At 36.2% G+C, this 14,060-nt stretch overlaps 1 protein-coding gene across 13 annotated transcripts in view; it reads right to left on the reverse strand.

Moving 5' to 3' along the window:
• SOX6 (SRY-box transcription factor 6) overlaps positions 1–14,060 on the reverse strand; it is a 546,353-nt gene that overhangs the window by 496,369 nt on the left and 35,924 nt on the right. The window lies entirely within an intron of this gene.

Consider the following 14,060-nt stretch of genomic DNA (forward strand, 5'->3'; position numbering starts at 1 on the left):
AGCCGTTCTTAAGTAGAGGTACCACTGTATATTAGAAGGCTGAATTTGTTTTTAGAAAATTCCAAATTATTCTTTCCATGTAATGACTTACATGATATATACATAGCCCTTGTATATCATTAATACCATTTATTAATGTAAATTAGCTTACAGCAATAAAATTCACAGAAATTATACTGTTTTTAATAATTATATTAAATGGATAAAATAATTATATTAAATGGATAAAAACAGAAATAAATATCAAGTTAGAATAAAATAAAAATATTGAATAGTATAAAGTCAAAAAATCATACATATAACTGTATGTGCTATGTGACAACATTTTTAATATCTTGACCAGATCTAAGAAATTTAGATCTGGTCAAGATATGTTACAAATTGTTATAAAATATTATAAAGAAAAAAATTACTTTCTATGCCAGAGAAATTATTTCATCTAACATAAAACTGGTATCCTAATTGTCTATCAATAGATCTGTAGGCAGACAATTATCATATTGTTAACTGAAATATATGTGAATATTTTCCTATACCTTAGGTCAATCAAATGCTAATTAAAATAGAATCAATTGAACAGGTTACAACAAGCCTTTTCGGTCACAAACTTCTGTATTGTTCATGTCCAAGGACAGCTTCACTGGAAAGTTGGCTTTACTAATCTTTTTAGTAGAGATTACAGGCAAAGATCATAAAATGAGCCATGAAGGCCAATATCCTGTATATCTACATGTGTCACACATGCACAAAAACAAACAAAACAACACTTGCATTTCAGTTGCACTGTTTTACAGCAGGAGTAGGGTAACAAAAATATCCTAGATATTATAGCACTCTGTTGATATCTAAACAGATATCTCAATAATTTGTTTTTCTGTCTAAATTTATGTTGTTGTTGTTACTATCACTATTACTACTACTACTGCTATTATTATTATTATTATTATCATTATTATTTCACAAAAAAACAGTAATACACAGCAAATGAGATTGATATGCTGGACTTTGTATCACAATATCACAAGTCGAACACTTCCCCAGTGTCTAGGACTGTGTGAAGTATTTTCATATGACTCGCACAAATCCAAGTATGGTAGCCTCTTGCAATGGATAGATCATAATTTTGTCAATGTTTATTGCTTTCAAATTCTGGCTGAGGTCTTTTGGCACAGCACCCAATGTACCAATTACTACTGGAACCACCGGTAGTACTGAATTTATGCCAGAATTTTTGTAGTTTGATTTTAAGGTCGTCATCTTGTAGTTTGATTTTAAGATCGTCGTCATCATCATCATCATCGTTGTCATTTTTATTATTATTATTAAACTTTTAATGAAAATGAAAACAAAAAAGGGAATCTGGCATGTTTCTAAGTAAAGCACTGGTCTTCTATGTCTTATTTATTTCAAACGATGTCTCTAGTCCTCCTATTCACTCTAGAGACATTATTAAAATATCAGGCTGATATTTTAACACAAAACACAAAGGTAAACTGGGATGGAAGAGAAGAGAAAGTAACTTCTGTGGAGTTAGAAAGGAGGGGTGGTAACCATTTTACTTTTTAGAAATTTACTATTTTGAGAAGCAGTTAAAGATACTGTGACTTCTAAATCCACTTCAAGTATGGAAGTTAGTGGATTACCTTGTAAACTAATTTATATTTCCTCAGCTCTAGGGAAAAAGCAATGCTTAAATGCTTCTGATAATCTTGCCTACAAAAATGCATAGACTTCTCCAGGTGGTAACCAGGAGTCAAACAAACTCAAAGCTTCACACACAAATAAACGCCTATTTAGCATCTGGTTATAGATATGATATTGTATGAATGTGAATGCCTCCAACCATTTTACAAAGCATGCTTACAGCATGGTCTTTGCATTTTGAATGCAGTTATTCAAAAAGGCTGCTATATTTTTACTCTATCTAAAGTGGCCTTTTTCAACTTTCTTATCCTGAAAATAATGTTTAGGTCCCAAAGAACTTATTCATAAGAAAATGTTATATTTCTATAACTTAATAATACATTAACTATAAAATGAGTGGGGGGGGGGGTTTCCCAATCACAAATCCCAGCTGGGAAAACCTCCTGCTTGCAGTATGCAGTTGCAGTATGAAACATCTATGACCGTGATGGCAAACCTATGGCACAAATGCCACAGGTGGAACACAGAGCCCTCTCTGAGGGCACATCCATATCACCAGCTGCACTTCTGAGTTCCGTTATGCACATGCACGAAGACCAGCTAGCTGTGCACATGCACATGATGGAACCTAGAAAAGAATGGCTGGCTGCATATACATGCACGCCATTGCTAGCTGCATTTCCAGTTTCATTGCATGCATGCGTGAAAATCATCTGGCCAGCACACACGCATGCGACAGAACCCAGAAGAGACCAGCTGGCCATGCGTGCTTGAACACCAGCCAGCTGCTCTTTTCCACGTTTCCGTGATCTGGCGCACCCATGCGTGTTCCTGTGTCAGCACTCAGTGCCAAAAAGATTAGCCACCACTGATCTGTGACATCATATTCTGGCTATTGACAGAAGATGCAAAGTCAAAGTCACATATAGAGAATCCCCCATAGCGAGATCCATACAATGATGAATACTGTCCAACTACTGAGTATTCATCTCAAAATATTCAACAGTTTTCAACTCATAGAAGACAATACAGGGAAGCACTCCCAAAATAATTACTAATGATATGCTACAGCTACACCACACATATGAACCATTTCCAGGAGAACTGCAACATATCCAAAATATTTTAAACTCTATAATATTATTATGAATACAGTACATTATCTTTTTTCATTGTCTAGTCATCACTTATTTATTTTTTTATTTTTTTATTTTTTTATTTATTTACTTATTTATTTATTTATTCAATTTTTATGCCGCCCTTCTCCTTAGACTCAGGGCGGCTTACAACATGTTAGCAATAGCACTTTTTAACAGAGCCAGCTTATTGCCCCCACAATCTGGGTCCTCATTTTACCCACCTCGGAAGGATGGAAGGCTGAGTCAACCTTGAGCCGGTGATGAGATTTGAACCGCTGACCTTCAGATCTGCAGTCAGCTTCAGTGGCCTGCATTACAGCATTCTACCTGATGCGCCACGCCGGCACTTGCATCTGCCATTCTCATAACAGCAAAATTATGACTCTCAAAAACTAAATCTGTCCATAATTTTTTAAAACTTTGTTTTTAAGCAACCTTTTTACATAGAATCGCCTTCAAAGATGATAACACTATTTATTCTGGACAATTTTATTTTAAATTTCTCTCATTTCGAAGTTTTATTTTAAAAATGATCCACCATTTCTTAATCCAATATTTGCATATATGGGTGTCTATGTGTAACATTTTTTAAAAGGAAAGCAAAAATGGTACGCACAGATTAAGATCAGATTGCTGTTTCTCTTTTGGCTTGTTTTTAAACATCATACTTTAACTACAATGTATAGGTTCCTGGTTGTTAATACCAGAACTTCCCGAATTCAATATCATGAGTTCAGCCCATGAATGTATGGATGACTGTAACTGTTTTAAATTGAATTTTTTTTTCTATCTGCTATATCCATATCTGTTTTTGTTGTGAGCCACGCTGAGTTGGGCAGCATAGAAATTTAATTAATTAATTAATTAAACAAGAAGGTGTTAGTGGGCCATTAAGAATCTATAATTTTCCCTGCTACAAAGAAAAGCTACAGAAAGAAGGATTTACCTAAATAGGGAAAAACTAAACCGTTACATTAGAATTTGCTTTCATTCACTGTTCTTTTCTTTGATATGCTACTTTCCATTCCTTTCATTCCAAATAGAAAGCAAATACAGTTCCCGGTTTTAAAACAAAATAAAATCTTATTTTCTGCGGTGTTCAGTGTTAGTCTCTAAGATCACCCTAACATGAGGTTACTATTATCAATTGTGAAAGCACAACAGGTGGGTCATGAACAAGGTCACATTACTTTTGTTCACAAGCCCAGACACAAGGTTTTCATTACCCTTAATAAAAACAGAAGCTAGCAATAAAAATATATCACTGCAGGAACATATCTCTTCATACATAGGCCATATATAACCTTAAACATTAGCTCCTAGTTTTTCAAAATACTGCTGCTGGCTTCAGTGCTATGATTATTTCTGAGGTTGCTACTTTAGAAAATAAATGTTATAAATCAAGGCTCAACTTCTCAACAGTCCTTTTGAAGTGCAATTTAAAACGTTGGTCTAGACAAATCTAAATATATTGGTCCACTTCAAAACCTTAAGCACTTTAGATGGTCAATAAGGTGACAGAGCTATTTAGCAATTCTTGTCATTAGAGTAATATGAAATTATGATGACCTAGAAGCAATTAAGGGCCATGTCCAAACCCCAGGGCTAAGCTAAAGTAGAAACATAATTTAGTTGTGATGTAAAATAGGTCAGAAATTCATCCTTGCATATGGTTCTGAGAACCAAGCTCTTTTACAGGCTAATAGGCCCAAGCCGTATTCTATGCCCATTGGGGCTGATGCAAGCTTATCATTTTGACCTTACATGTTTTTCCCAAAGAGAGAGAAATTCTCATTTTACAGATGGTATTTAAGTTTATCTAAAAAGTTTACCTCATTTAAATATACTTGTGTCATACTGAAATTTATAAACCAACATGTCAAAGAGCCGTATTTGGTGTTTATTAGCAAGGAAAGGAAGCATTAACCCAAGCAAGGAGCTATTTATAGCTCCCATATTTTTACATCATAGGCTACATCCCACTTCCTCAAGATTACCTTCAAATATGTTGAAGCACAGCTCCCCTCATGCTATAGGAAGGCAGGAATCCAACAAGCTGGAGGAACAGGTTTAGAAAGACTGCCAAACACCAACTTCCCCCCCCCCCTAAACATGAGAAAGCTGTTTTCCTGAGCATGAGTGTTTGCCAGCTTCCTCACTTAGTTGTGACATATATGTTGACTATAACAGCAGTCAATTTACACAGACAGCTAAGGTTACTTCTATATCACACTGCTTTGATTTCACAATTCCTTCAAACCACTTGGACTTAACCATATGATCATCTTCACTCCTGCCAACTTCAGAACAGTGAAGACAGGCATGACCAAAAGAGGAATATAAAAATCAGCAATTAGCCCTGCCAAGGATAGACGTCCCTCACCAATACTGAAGATCGATGGGAGCAAAATGAATGACTCTCTTTCCTTTATGACTTTGGTATACTAAATTCTTTCAACCATCCTTCAAAAAGTTCACGCTGGCCACGAAGGCATAAATCTTTTGCATATAATTTACATGGAAAGATATGACGGTGGCATGACACCATAGCTTTTCAGCCAGGCACTGTTCCCACTAGCTAGAACCATGGATGTACTGTATTGTGTAGAGTCGCATATGTATACTTAGGATGGGAAGTAAATAATACCATGCTGGAAGGAGAGGAGAAGCGAGAATTCAGTGCAACACATGAGCTAAAGAGTAAAAATCAGGCCAGGTATTTCATTTTAACAAAAAGTGTGAAACTAACCAGAAAAATTAAAATTGCCTTCACTAATAACGTTACTGTAAAATCTACTATAGAATTCCCAGTGTATGTGTGAGAAGACATGCAGAATCAGCTCACCCTAAAGTTCACAGAGCTCCTGTGTCACAAAATAGCATAGGACAGTGTCCATATGAGGTCAGCACCAAAGCTGCCTGTCAAAGAGCCTATGGGTCTTGTCATTAATAGGGCTGATCAGAGTTCCATTCAAATAGTAGAAATTGAAGTACAGTAGTAATATTTTATAGTAATGTATGTATTGTTGAGAAAAATTGTAAAAAAAGGTTCTGGGGTTTTTTCGAAAGAAGAGAGAGATGGTAGGGAGGAAGGGAGTGAGAGAGAGAGAGAGAAAGAGAGATACAGTGTTCCCTCGATTTTCGCGGGTTCGAACTTCGCGGAACGTCTATACCACGGTTTTTCAAAAATATTAATTAAAAAATACTATACCACGGTTTTTCCTGCCCCGATGACATCATATGTCATTGCCAAACTTTCGTCTGCCTTTAAAAAACATTTTTTTAAATAAACTTTAATAAATAAACATGGTGAGTAATAATCTAAATGGTTGCTAAAGGAATGGGAAATTGTAATTTAGGGGTTTAAAGTGTTAAGGGAAGGCTTGGGATACTGTTCATAGCCAAAAATAGTGTATTTACTTCCGCATCTCTACTTCGCAGAAATTCGACTTTCGCGGGTGGTCTCGGAACGCATCCCCTGCGAAAATCGAGGGAACACTGTATATCTTTTCTACAGAATTAGTCCAAGCATTTTGTAGACAAATTTCAAGACTGCTATAAACTCTTTGTAAGCCAACCAGTGTCACCTTATCAGAAATATGGACAGCATATACATTTAATTAATTAAATTGTCCATGCTCACCATAATAGTACTACACTAATTTGAGTCAAGGTAAAAAAAAATCTCCTAGCATGCAGGATGTTATGCTATGGAGAGGGAAAGGAATCATCCATTCATAGCCTGCAATTGCACCATAACATGGTGGCTGATTTGGCCTTGTTAGTTTGTAGATCTGCGTCCCAAATCCTCTGTTTAAGTTTGAATACAGCTTTCTCTAGTTTGAATGACAGTATTGCCAGAAGTGAGAAACCACAACACATTAGATCAGAATCAAAGGGAGGGTGACATTTTGACTTAGAAAGAGTCACAGTGATATCACTTATATATGACGCCTCTGAGGATGAGTATGAAAATAGATCCCATTACTAGTGTTGGGCGAACTGAACCCGCACAATTCGGGTCTGTACCGAATTTTGTGGTGTTCGGCATGCCGGACCCGAACCCAAATTTTTTTAAAAATTCGTGCTTTAGTTCAGTGGTCATGCTGAACACCGCGAAAGCCACCACCCGGCTGTCATCTGCTGAGAAGAGGAGGAGGAGCCAGGCGCCGGTGGTGGCGGAGGAAGGCAAACACCTGGGAGCTGTCAGCCGGGAGGGAGGTTAGGAGGGAGGCAGAAAAGGAGCTGGGGAATCCCACAAAGAGATTCCGGGGGCGGAGCTTTGACATCACATGCACCGGCAGGTTACTACGGACGCCAAATGATCACTTCCTGGATTCCATGGAATCCAGGAAGTGATCACTTTAGCATCCTTAGCAACCTGTTGGTATACGTGATGTCAAAGCTCCGCCCCCGGAATCTCTTCGTGGGAGGGATTCCTCAGCTCCTTCAAAGGGAGGTCTTTTCATGTAAAAAAAATATTATTTTTACAAAAAAAGGATGCCGCAGCAGTACCACAAGCAAAGGGAGGTCTTTTCATGTAAAAATAAAAGTTTATATAAATTATATAAAATAAATAAAAATAAAAAATCCGTAAAAATAAAAAATGATGGGATTCCGGGGGCGGAGCTTTGGCACCACAAACCGTTCGGGTTCAGGTTCGGCTGAATTTTGCACAAAGTTCATCCAAATTTGCTGAACCTAAACACTGTTGGGTTCGCCCATCACTACCCATTAACTATTGCCTCTAACCTGCATTGCAGTAATTATATGTAACAAAATTATTAACCTGAAAGTTGACTTAAATGACTGTTGAAGATGAAAAATAGTGAAACCTTAAGCAAAGATATAATTGTCACAGATTACTAAAAATAAATCCTGTTTGATGGGTCACTATGCTAGCCCCCTAGTTGACTACCATAAATAATTGTTTATCACTCCCCAAAAGTGAATTAATTCTATTATTATCCCTCTATACAAGAAAAGTGATAGGCAAAAGAAGTCATTAGTAGATGTAGATTCTATTTCCTTGAGAAAAGATATCAGGGTAGTTATCAGAACTACAAAAATATTGCATTAAGAGCATGCAAAATCACCAAGAACAAATAGTAACTTTCATTAGTTTCAGCCACATATACTTTTAACATTAGATGGGTTGTTCACATTTTAAACACAAGGGTAAGCATTGTCAGAGCTTTGATCCTAAAGAGAATAATGCACATTTTCATGTATCACATGAAATCCATTCCATAACCACAGTGATTAAGAGATTATAGCATTTTCTTGAGAAAAATATTCTGTATGTGGGACATGTTGCCAAAATACGCTTCTTCCTTTATAAGCACTACATTTTGTCCAAAATAAAGACTACTTATAATTAACTTCTGTGTCTTCTATTCTCTCACTTACATGATATTTTCTGGTAGGAATGCTGGAAAGTTAGTAAAATTCTTTCCAGGTGCAGACCCAGAGGCTCCACGTTTGTTCAAAGCCACATTTATAAATCTCTTCTAGACCTTGCCTCTCTTTCAACTATCAAAAACTGTCAATATAAATAGTTCAATCTCCTTTTCTCATCATTTCATAGTTACTTTTTGATGTAGTTTATCACAAGTTATTGACTGTATCAAAGCATAAAAACAGATTTTTAAGGTTTAAATGCAGCCAAATTTGTTACAGAATAATTTTTGACAGCTAGGAATTTCTATTACAATCAGCTTAATAGCTTCTTTTGTCTTCAAAGCTTTAAAAAGTCTTCAGAGAAATTAATCAAAATAGTTCAGAAAGAATGACAATTCAGTATAACAATTCCAAATACAGCTATCAGAGGGGTATTTTTAATGTTTATATTTTGAAAACAGATGCATCTATTGTCTCTTTCCCATCTTCCATTCCCCATAGCAAAAAGGTTATTTAAGTATATAGTATTTATGCATAAAGAGAACATAACCCCATAACTACAGTAGTTTCCTCGCCCTCCACAAGCCAACTGATTGCAGCAGGAAGCTTTTTCTACCTGTAGAAATCTTTTAAGATTTAGAACACTGTTTTTTATGAGATTATTAATTTCAATTGGAACTGGATGGGTGGGCATTGGATTTGGTATTGTGTACTGTACTGTTTTTTATTATTGTTGTGAGCCGCCCCGAGTTTGCGGAGAGGGGCAGCATATAAATCCAATAAACCTAAACCTAAACCTAAGATCAAGTTCTAAATTCTACAGGTTACTCCTAGGAACAGAGAAAACTGTTTTTCCTAGACAGACCATCTCTGCTTTTACTTAATAATAGCACTATCAACACTAATTCTGTATTTTCACGATTGTTATTACCACATCTCTAGTCCCAAGTGAAACATTTTTAAAATTGTCATTAAATGTATCAACATAAAACTAATATTTTCCTCCTTAACCCAACACCACCTTATGACAGCCTCAAGGGTTGTAAAATCTGTGACAATTCGCCAGGTCTTGGCAAAATCTAGAATGCTAGAATGGCTAGCAGGCTTATATATCAAGACAACACCATTCTTCAGTGCTTCAAAACCGACCCAATAGAGCCAGTAAAGGCATTAGAATGGAGGCAGCCAATTTTATGCCACCAATGTTGGCTGGCTAATCAAAGATAGGAAGATACTACTTTAGTTCAGCAGTGGGAAAAGACCCAATATTACTAATTATATGTGAAGAGCAACCACAGCTGGTGACTCATCTTTCATTCCTCTTTTTTCATTTAGTAGAGGCTACTTACTTTATTCATAATTGCCTAAACTAATGTGAACGTAAGAAGTTTGAACATGATTATTTTTTCCTGTATGACACTTGGTAGTCAAATTCCACTATGATTGTCCCAAGTCACTTAGCACATTTATATCCTGCCTTTTCTCAATAGCTGTTCAAGTTGGAGAGCAACATAAGCTAAAAATTATATGGTGAATTGGTTATAAATAAAACATCCTTTAAAATGTTAAAATATCAGGACGAAAATGATACTAAATTGCATGACAACCAAGAACATTTTAACTAACACAATTTAAACCAATGAAGCATTATTTAGTACAGATTTGATCAATTTATAGAATGTCATTAGAAAGGGGGTCCACAGCTTGGTGAATCCTCTGAAAGATCCATAGTGTCTAATTCATTTATTTCTCTTGGAAAACAGATCACCTTCTTGAATGCATGTTACCATGCCTCAGATTTAAAAGCTGAAATATATATATACAGTATTAGCAAAAACAATAAATACAAACCTGTTGCAAAGATACAAACCTAAATGTTCCTCTGAGTCATGAGAATATAATAATGACTGAACTCCTAAATAAGATGGATATATTGTAGGATCCCAATGGTCATTGTCAAGGCTGCAAATAGTACTCCATTTCAATGGTACCCAGTACTGCCTTCTGAAGCAATTCTTCCTGAGACTCCATAACTATTCCCATACTCCTGAATCTCTTAATATTGACAGACCACTACAGAAGAAAAATATGATTGAATTGAGAAACCACTAAGCAACAAAAGTTTCTGGATTCACCTTCTCACCAGAGAAAAGGAAGCCTAAATAAGTTCCATTTATTCCAAAGCAAGTTAAATCCACATTTAGATTCAATTCTATCATAGATTACCATAAACAGACAATTTTAAAATTACACTTTTAGAATTAGAACTTGCTAGCTACACTTAACAGTTTTCCTTGCTATAAAAAGGATTTCCAAAAGAGGAGAAAATTACAGGTTTACAAGTATGTTCTTTCTATAAAGCTAAGATTCCCTTGTCTACATATTATTTGGTAAATTATTTGTCTTCAATTTCAATGTGACTGACCATTTACATCTTGATAGACATTTTGTGAAACTACCTGTAACATTTTCCAAACTCCAAAATGTTAGAGAGTCTTCTATTGTAGATACTTGCATTTAAAAAAAAACCACAGGAATCAGTTGTTCAGCTACTAGATTGAAGATGCAGATGTAGTATAGCTTTGATTATGCAATTAATAGCTGCACCATCAATAATGAATTTAAACATTCACGAGAGTCCATAATGTTCAATAGAACATTTTATTTTTACTGACAGTATACTTGAACTATGTTGGAGTATGCTTGTGAAATAATCCTGGAAATATCAGAGTACTTATTAAGAAGCAAATTCTGATCTCAGGAGATACAGAATCCAAGGCAAGCACAATTCAATTCCTGGTAATATAATTTCTCAAAGTCACATTGTAATTCCTCTTCCTACTGAGGAAATCCTTATAGCACCAGTATATAATGTGGGAAAACATCTTTAAATGGCTATTGGCAAAGCTGAAAGTGACAATGAAAATCAGTAAACATGTTTATTTACTACATTTATCTCCTGTCCTCTTCCTAAGTAATAGAAGTTGGTTTCTCCTAGATATGGGTAAAACTGCAACGACTGAAAGAATAAGAAAATGGCTCACAATCACGTCATGAAATATATAGTTGAGGAAATGAGATACTGTACTGGTTTTGTACAAAACTTGTTGCATAGTTGTCTGGCATGTACGAGGGTTGCCCGGAAAGTAATGCACCACATTTTTTTTCTTCAACAATTATTTATTGAACACAATGAAACTTACACACAAGAAAGAATAATGTTTCTTCTACACTTCCTATTTTTCCACGTAATCTCCATCCTGTTCCATCTCCATCTCCACCTTCCTCCATCAAGATACAAGGGCATGTACGTCCTGTTGGTACCACTCCTTGTTCTGGTCACGAAGCCATTTCTGCACTGTGCAAATCACCTCTAATGGCCTCACCCTCTGTGCCCTGAACCGTACTTCTGTCAACTGCAGATTCTCCATAAACTGTACACAAATGTTTGTGAATGTCCCCAACAGTTTCTTTCTCCACAGTGAAAAATTCAATGACGACATGCTGATTGTAACGTACTTTACTTACAAATGGCATTTCAAAACACTGCTGCAGCGATGCTATCTGCTGAAGAAATGCAAAATTTACACACACTCCTGGCAATTCAAATAATGTATATCTAAAGTTTCACATTTGTACCATTACTGTAGACTGAGAGAGAAAAATGTGATGCATTCCTTTCTGGGCGACCCTCATATATTATTATAGTGCAAACTGAACTAACAGAGAATCATTCAAATGTTATGAAATGATGTAGCTACACATTTTACCTGGAACCATTTGACTGGTGCATAATGTTTAAGCTATTGTTGTATTACGAATTAAACTGCTGATTAGTTGAGGCTAAATGCCAAGAAAATTGTAAAACTAATTAAGAAATGTTTTAAAACTCTTAAGGAAACCATAAGTTCTTAATTCGTTTGGGAAGAATTTAACCATTGGTTATCCAATCTTTGTGTCATTGGTTATAATACTTAATTCATGGTTGACTTTCAAATCTAGCACATCATTTGAAAAGGATAATATGTAATACATATAACCATCCATCATTTATTCTTTAACACTTTCATTTAACTAAAAGATTTCAAGGCAGAAAGATACCAATTTGTTTCCTCATAAGTAATTCAACATAAGTTCTACACATAAATATTATTTGCAGAACTTCTAAACATATTTAAGTAATTATGATAGTTTCATCAGAACTAAGTAAAGACTACAAGAATCTAAAATCAGATTTCAATACGTTCAATACTTGTATAGAAAACAAACCTATAATTTGAATTGATAAACCTAAGGGATTGCAAGCTTCTTAAGCTCCCTAAAGTTATGCATGCTAATAACGTTAACTGTTTAATTTCATAAACTTACAAAATTTGTATTTCATAAAGTTGCATCACATCATTCCAGTAATTCTATTTAATAGCATGAATTGCTTCCCTTGGGCCAAGGTTTTTACCATAAATCCAATAAAGATACATGGCCATTGGGCTTCAGGCACTGGGGAACAGCTACTTAGCCGTTTGTTCTAAAAAAGAGGCATGCAAACTAGGTAAGGAGGAGAAGATTTTTATTTTTGAATGAACAATTCCTAAGGTGGAATTTAGGTAAAGATAAAGGTTTCCCCTGTCCAGTCATATCGGACTCTAAAGGTCAGTGTTCATCATTTTTTTAGCCAAGGGAACCAGCATTGTCCAAAGACACATCTGTGGTCATCTGGTCAGCATGGCTGGAGTGCGCAGAATACTGTTACCTTCCCAACAAAGAGGTGTCTATTTACTTACTTGCATTTGCAAAGGTGGACAGAAGCTGGGGCAAGCCATGAGAGCTCACCTTGCATATGGCACTCAGGTCTCGAACTCAAGCTGTCAGCTTTCCAGATGACAAATCAGTGTTTTTAACCTCTAAGCCGGTGGTTCTCAGCCTGGGGGTCAGGACCCCTTTGAGGGTCAAACGACCATTCACAGGAGTCACTTAAGGCCATGGGAAAAGACAAATCTCCCATGGTGTTAGGAAATAAATCTTCTATTCTGGCACCTTGAACATATTTTTACAATCCGACCAATCAGGCGTTTACAGGCGGAGTGTCCTTCTGACCTTCCTGCCAATCAGCTTAAAGCTCTGTTGGGTGAATTGGGGCTAGACTGGAGGCAGTGAAGGGCTACCAAAATTTTCACTACCTTACTATGGGCGTGGCTTATGCAGGACACCCTGCATTTTCTTTCAACATCTTTCAGTGTAAATTGGGTGCTCTGGGGTGGAGCTCCATTTTCCCTACCCCAATGCGCCCCCCCCCCCATCAAGGCAGTAGCCCACCCCGATTGGGGGTCACCACAACAAGAGGAACTGTATTAAGGGGTTGCAACACTAGAAAGGTTGAGAACCACTGCTCTAAGCCCCTGGGGTGGAATTTATTCATGTACTTACAATATTTGATTTATATATAGCCCTCTCATTCAAAAGCATAAGGCAACATCCATAGTACTCTTTCCTCCTGCTTTCTCCCTATTCTCTCAGATAAGTTGGTTGAAAAAGAATAACTGGCCAAAAAACCCCGCGCCATCCAACAAGCTTCTATAGCTAAAAGTAGATCAAGGCCTGGATTTCCCTGGTCTTTATCTATTCATCACACCACTCATAAAAATACAAATGAATACGGTAATATTTTGAACTCTGTCAAATATCTTTTCTGTGAGAACTGCTTTACTTTCTATTATTTTTTAAGGTAGCTTCTTAAACCAGAATTATGATGAAGTACAAAAGGGTGTTCATACTCATCCTGACTGAAGCATATATCTTCAATTCATTTTCTTCTCCCGGTCTTATATGATGTGTTAAAACAAAGGAATGGAGTTATTTCTCCCCTGTAAGGCTAGTGTC

Source organism: Erythrolamprus reginae, chromosome 1 (genome assembly GCF_031021105.1).
Source record: "Erythrolamprus reginae isolate rEryReg1 chromosome 1, rEryReg1.hap1, whole genome shotgun sequence".
NCBI classification, from domain to species: Eukaryota; Metazoa; Chordata; class Lepidosauria; order Squamata; family Dipsadidae; genus Erythrolamprus; species Erythrolamprus reginae.